Source organism: Dioscorea cayenensis, chromosome 7 (assembly GCF_009730915.1).
Source record: "Dioscorea cayenensis subsp. rotundata cultivar TDr96_F1 chromosome 7, TDr96_F1_v2_PseudoChromosome.rev07_lg8_w22 25.fasta, whole genome shotgun sequence".
NCBI lineage: Eukaryota > Viridiplantae > Streptophyta > Magnoliopsida > Dioscoreales > Dioscoreaceae > Dioscorea > Dioscorea cayenensis.
The window spans coordinates 11,276,448-11,282,676 of NC_052477.1; the positions used below are offsets into that span (position 1 = coordinate 11,276,448).

Consider the following 6,229-nt stretch of genomic DNA (forward strand, 5'->3'; position numbering starts at 1 on the left):
CTTCTGGGCCTCGAGACATATATATATAGGACCTCAAAGGTGTCTGCCCTAGGATGCCCAGTATTCCGATACCTCTACGCTATTCTATCTTGGATGTCAACTGGGCGAGGAGATAGCACGAGGGTCATGAACCTTCAAGATCTTTAGTTCTTACAGAGCATGGTGGCAATGGAGCCGATCCACATCGGTCATGCCTTAGCCTACCATATGACCCCATACTCATGACCATATTCATGGGTCCTTACATAACCAGGCTTGTACAGAGTTTTGGATTGATAACCGCTACACAGGTTGATAAGTGCTTGTGTATTAGTAATACGAAGTATTCTTTTCATACGATGAGCATTACTTTTATCAAATTTTAGCGCTAATACATGTGTATTTATGAACTTTCGTGCATGAAGGATTGTAGAGCCAAATAATGAAAGAAAGAAGCCAAAGTAGATTACGATTGTACTTTGTTGATGAAGTCTTGGAGTGAATAAATGTGAAGACACAAGTTGTGATCGAAGATACATAATGTGTGCCAACCTCCATGTGCTTAAGTATTTACATGGTTTGGAGGGGCACAAAGGCAGTCACATTTGTGTATTCCGACTTGTGCAATGTTAGTAAGATCTTTACTAATATGGCATTTGATTGAAAATGCGATGTGATCTACGGCATGGACGTGTGCCCGTTTATGTTGCCTCGATGAAAAGTGTGGATTCAGAAATATTTTGGCAGAGTACTATAGCAGGCAATGTAGTAATTTACAGTAGCAGTTACTGTTTACATCCCACAGAAAATCAGATTTCCAGAAATCCACACGGGCATGTGGAAATTACCCACGCCCGTGTGGATGCCCGATTCCAACCCTATTTAAGCCGTGATTTAGCCCGATTTCAGCATCTTTCTTTCCATCTTTTCTCCATCTTTTTGGAGGCTTGCTTACGGCTAGGGTTTAGAGGGGCTTTGGCTAGGATTTTGGAGTGGTTCTATGGCTTCGACACCATGTTTCTCTTGGAAGATAGTTATTTGGGGAGCTTTCGTCGGCACCGATCCGGTAAGGTGTGCCCTAGGCTTGACAAGGGGACCTTTGGAGAGGATGAGGCTACTCCACAAGACCATTGACACCAATACCGAGGGAATTTTCTTATGGATTACATGTTTTTACATTCAATCTCATTATTGATTGTATCTTGCTCCATGGAGAGCTAAACCCCCTAGTGGGTACTTGGACTTGTAAACCCCAGGAGGTTATTGTTTCATTGACCTTTTATTATGCTTTTTCTTAATTGATGTCTTAAATTGAGTTCCAATCTTGAATGCTTGTTGAATGATTTTTCCCTTAAAGTGACACTAGGGTTGAGAGTCCATCTTGGTAGCCTTTCTGGATGAGTGACACACCATGAGGGTTAGATCAATACTAGATTGGAGATGGTTGAGAGGGTGAGTTGAGAGGTAGCAGAGCATCCCCATTCCCCTCCGATGTGATTTATCCTACCTCTATTTTTCCTAGAGTTCTTTGTGATCACAATAGAGTGAAGTGCTAAGTGAGGGAACTCCGCTAGGGCTTAGTTGCGCAAGCAACAGAGTGAAGCATTTAAGTAATCCTTAGTATTTGGGGCTTAATTGTGACTAGGGGTTTTTCGCCTGGACCAAAGGGTTAGATCTATATATAGGAATAGGGTCCATCGTTTGGAATCCCTACAGCTTCTTACAACTGTACACAGTATGAGGTGTTGAGACTGAGCGATTTCTCTGCCGAGACATAGTATAGAGTTAGTCACGGTTGACCTTAGGTTTGGGACCGTGTATTTTAGGATCTCCACGACCCATTAAGCATTAGTTATGAGACATAATAGTTTTTCTTGCACTTGAAGCAATAGTCCTAGGGGAGCAATGTCTGAGTGCCCTACTTTCTAATGATTGCCTTTTCTCCCATTTTATCGTGCCTCTTTTTCTTATTTCTTTTAGTTCTTTTCACATCAATTTTATTCACACTATCATTTATTCATCTTCATCATAGTTAAATAGCAATCTTGGTGTTTATGATCATTATTTCCTGTGGATGCGATACCCCACTCACCTGAGAATTAATTACTTTGACAAACCCCTGCACTTGCGAGTCACGCGTAAGGGGCATTGTCAAGTTTTTGGCACCGTTGCCGGGGAATAGGCATTTTAGACACAGTTTACAGTTTGCTACTTTAGCTATTTATAATTCATTCTATTTCACACTTTCTTACTCTATCATCGTTCTGATTTGTTTTTCTTTCTTTGGTTTCAACTCCAGGTTATGATCCAAGGGAACCCTTCAACATTGGTTGAAGGAAATCCTGAACTTAAATGAACACTTCGTAGAAGGGGTAAAGAACTTGCGCAAGAACCTTCTATTCGAGCTGAAGTAGAAGGTGAAGGGTCAGATAATATGGCAGAACAGAATGAGCTGCAAAGTACACTCTCTGGTTATGCCAGACCCTCAGTTTTGGGCACACAATTTAGTATTGTGCGGCCACCGATTATGACTGAGAATTTTGAGCTAAAGCCGGTGATCATCTATATGTTATAGCAGTCCGCACAATTTGATGGCTTGGCTGATGAGGATCCAAATAGTCACATAGACAATTTCTTGGAAGTGTGCGACATGCTCAAGATCAATGGTGTTACGGATGATGCCATCAAGTTGAGTGCCTTCCTATTTTCCTTGAAAGGGAGAGTGAAGCAATGGCTACAGTCATTACCTAAAGCATCGATTACTACATGGGAGGAGATGGTAGAATCGTTTCTTGCCCGATATTTCCCTCCCAAAAAATCTACAAAGCTTAGGAATGAAATATCCTCTTTTGTGCAAACAAAATTGGAGTCTCTATTTGAGACATGGAAGAGGTTCAAGGAGCTCCTGCGGAAATGTCCTTAACATTGGTTCCCCGAGTGGATAATTATTCAGACTTTTTACAATGGGTTGAACCCTAGTACAAGGCAGTTACTTGATGCAACAGCAGGAGGTATCTTAGGTAGCAAGACCTCTGGAGAAGCATGACAATTGACAGAAGAAATGAGTTTTAATAGCTACCAAAGGAATGCAAGAGAGAAGAAGAAAGTGGCCACTCTCCATGAGATTGAAGCGGTTACATCATTAGCAGACAAAGTGGAGTCATTGAGCAAGAAGTTAGACACTCTAACTTCTCTTAGATTGGCAGTTGTGACAAATTATAACAGATGTGGAGGAGGCCATGCTCCATCCGATTTCCCGATAGCTATTGGTGGTACATCCTTTAGGGAACAAGTTGATTTTGTAGGTAATGCGATGAGGGGCCCAGGAAATCCATATAGCAATACCTACTATTTGGTTGGCGGAGTCATTAGAACTTTTCTTGGAATAATCAAGGTGACACGACCGAATATGCGTGTAAACCACAAGTGCACGGGTGTCGAAGTAATAAATCCCAAGTGAGTGGGTATCATATCCACAGGGAATAGTGAATAGAAACACAACGATTGTTATCTAACTATGATGAGAATAAATCAATGGTATGATAAATGAGAGTGATATAAAAAGAGATAAAAGAAATAAGAGAGAGAGGCACAATAATTAAGAGGAAAAAGGCAATCGATGTTATTGGGGTACTCGGATAATGTTCGGCCTAGGATTGTTGCTTCAAGTGCAAAACCAACTATTATGCTTCCTAACTAATAAATTAATGAGTCATGGAGATCCTAAGATACATGGTTCCAAATCTAAGGTCAACCAAGCCTAACTCTATAAATGTCCCGGAGGAGAAATTGAACAATCTCTCAACCTCGTACTCGTATAGAATTACAATGAGTTCTAGGGATTCCAAGTGATAAACCCTATTCCTATCTGTAGACCTAACCCTTTGGTCCAGGTGGAAGGTCCCTAGTCACAATTAAGCCCTAGGTGCTAAAATCACTTCAACACTTCACTCCGTTGCCTCTGCAACTAAGCCCCAGTGGAAGGTCATCCTTTAGCCCATTCACTCTACTATGACCGCAAAGAACTTGAGGAAATGGAGGTAGGATGAATCAAATCGAAGGGGAAAGGGGACGCTCCACTACCTCTTGACTCACCCTCTCAACCCTCTCTAATCTAGCTTTGTCTAACCCTCATGCTGTGTCACCCATCGACAAAGGTTACTGATAAGTGTCTAAATGTATGTATTTTAGTGTATATATTTGATGTATTTAGCATGTATTTCTATAAGGATTGATGCCTGATAAGTGCTTGTGCGATATGAATGCGAAGCGTTCATTCCTTATGTTGAGCATTACTTTTCTCAGTTTTTTACATTAATATGTGTGTTTTTATGTTACTTTTACGTTACTGGTAGGGTTGTGAGGCCGAGTATGAAGGAAATAGGGCCAATGTGGATCATAATGCACCTATTTTAGAGGAGATCTTGCTAAGGTTCAAACGCGAAGACATAGGTCAGGTGTGAGATGCTAGAGTGTGTGCCAACCTCCTCGCATTCGAGTGAGCACATCTATGTGGAGGGGCACAAAGGCAGTCACACTCGAGCATTCCGACCTATGCATATAAGAACAATAGCTTCGGCAACATGTACATCATTGAAGAAGCAAGTGATTCACGATGTGAACGTGTGCCCGTTCGCGTTACCCCGATGAAAGTATGGAATTGGGAAGTTAATCAGGTCGAAGACTGTAGCAGAGTATTGTAGCAATAACGTAGCAGCAATGTTCACAGCCGGCCGAGAAATCTGAGAAACAGAGAATCCATACGGGCGTGTGGAAATTATCCACGCCCGTGTGGAAATTCCGCATGGGCGCGTGTACCGTCCACGCCCGTGGAGTTGCCCGATTCTAGCCCTATTTAAAGCCGATTCAGCCCCGATTTTGGTATTCTTTTCTCCATCTTTTCCTAAACTTTTGAGAGGGCTTCGGCTAGGGTTTCGAGGGGTATTGACCAAGGTTTTGGAGAGGTTCTATGGCTCTGACATCGTGATTCCATTAGGAAGAAGGTTGGTAGGGAGCTTCCATCGAGGCGTATCCTATACCGGATGAAGGAATCCTTGGACGACGAGTAGAGGACTTTCCACAAGACCATCGACATGACCATCGAGGGGGTTTCTTTATGGATTCATTGCTTTTACATTCGATTTCTTTGATTCTACTAAGCTCCATGGAGAGCTAAACCCCTAGTGGGTACTTGGATGATTGTGAACCCTAGGATGTATTCGTTTCATTGAACTTCTTTATTATGCTTTCAATAAATTGATGTTTATTGTGAGTTCCAACCTTGAATGCTTGATTATATGAACATCTCCCCTAGAGTGACACTAGGGTTGAGAGTTCTTGTTGGTAACCTTGTGAGTGAGTAACACACCACTAGCGTTAGACAAAGCTAGGTTGGAGAGAGTTGAGAGGGTGAGTCGAGAGGTACAGGAGCATCCTCTTTCGCCTCCGATGTGATGGATTCTACCTCCGTTCGTCGAGTTCTTTGCGGCCATAATAGAGTGAATAGTCTAAGGGATGAACCTCTGCTGGGGCCTAGTTGCGCATGCAATGGAGTGAAGCGTTGAGAGGATCTTAGTATCTAGGGCTTAATTGTGGCTAGGGACCTTCCGCCTGGACCAAAGGGTTAGGTCTATATTTAGGAAGAGATTTATCACTTGGAATCCCTAGAGCTCATTGTAACTCTATGCGAGTGTGAGGTGTTGAGATTGTTCGATTTCTCCTCCGGGACATGTATAGAGTTAGGCATAGTTGACCTTAGATTTGGGACTATGTATGCAAGGATTTCCACGACTCACCATTGCATTGATTAGGAAGCATAATGGAGAGTTCTTGCACTTGAAGCGAGTATCCTAGGTGAAGCATTATCTGAGTAGCCCATTCTTTATCGATTGCCTTACCCTCTTCTTACTTTTGCTCTTTCACTTGTTGTTTTTATTGTTGAGAATTAAATCAATTTCACACTTATCACTATTGATATTCCACATAGCTAAGAATCAAATTAAGTATTTCCACTCCCTACTCCCTGTGGATTCGACCCCGCTCACCCGGGATTATTACTTCGACAAGCCCGTGTACTTGCGGGATATACGCAAGGGGATCTTGTCAATGCCCATTTTGTGTTTAATCGTATGTTATTTTCTTCACAGGGCACAGAAACGCCATGGAGAACACGAAGATATAATTTGGGTGAAAAAGAGAAGAAAACCAGGTCACGGTATTGTAGCATATTCACTATAGTTGGAGTATTGTA

General features: G+C 42.2%; 1 non-coding gene across 1 annotated transcript; it reads right to left on the reverse strand.

The window, feature by feature from the left end:
- Positions 1-2,803: 2,803 nt before the first annotated feature.
- On the reverse strand, positions 2,804-2,910 carry LOC120266067. Its single transcript, XR_005537911.1, has one exon. It is a non-coding gene; the product is annotated as a small nucleolar RNA R71 (small nucleolar RNA).
- Positions 2,911-6,229: the final 3,319 nt, after the last annotated feature.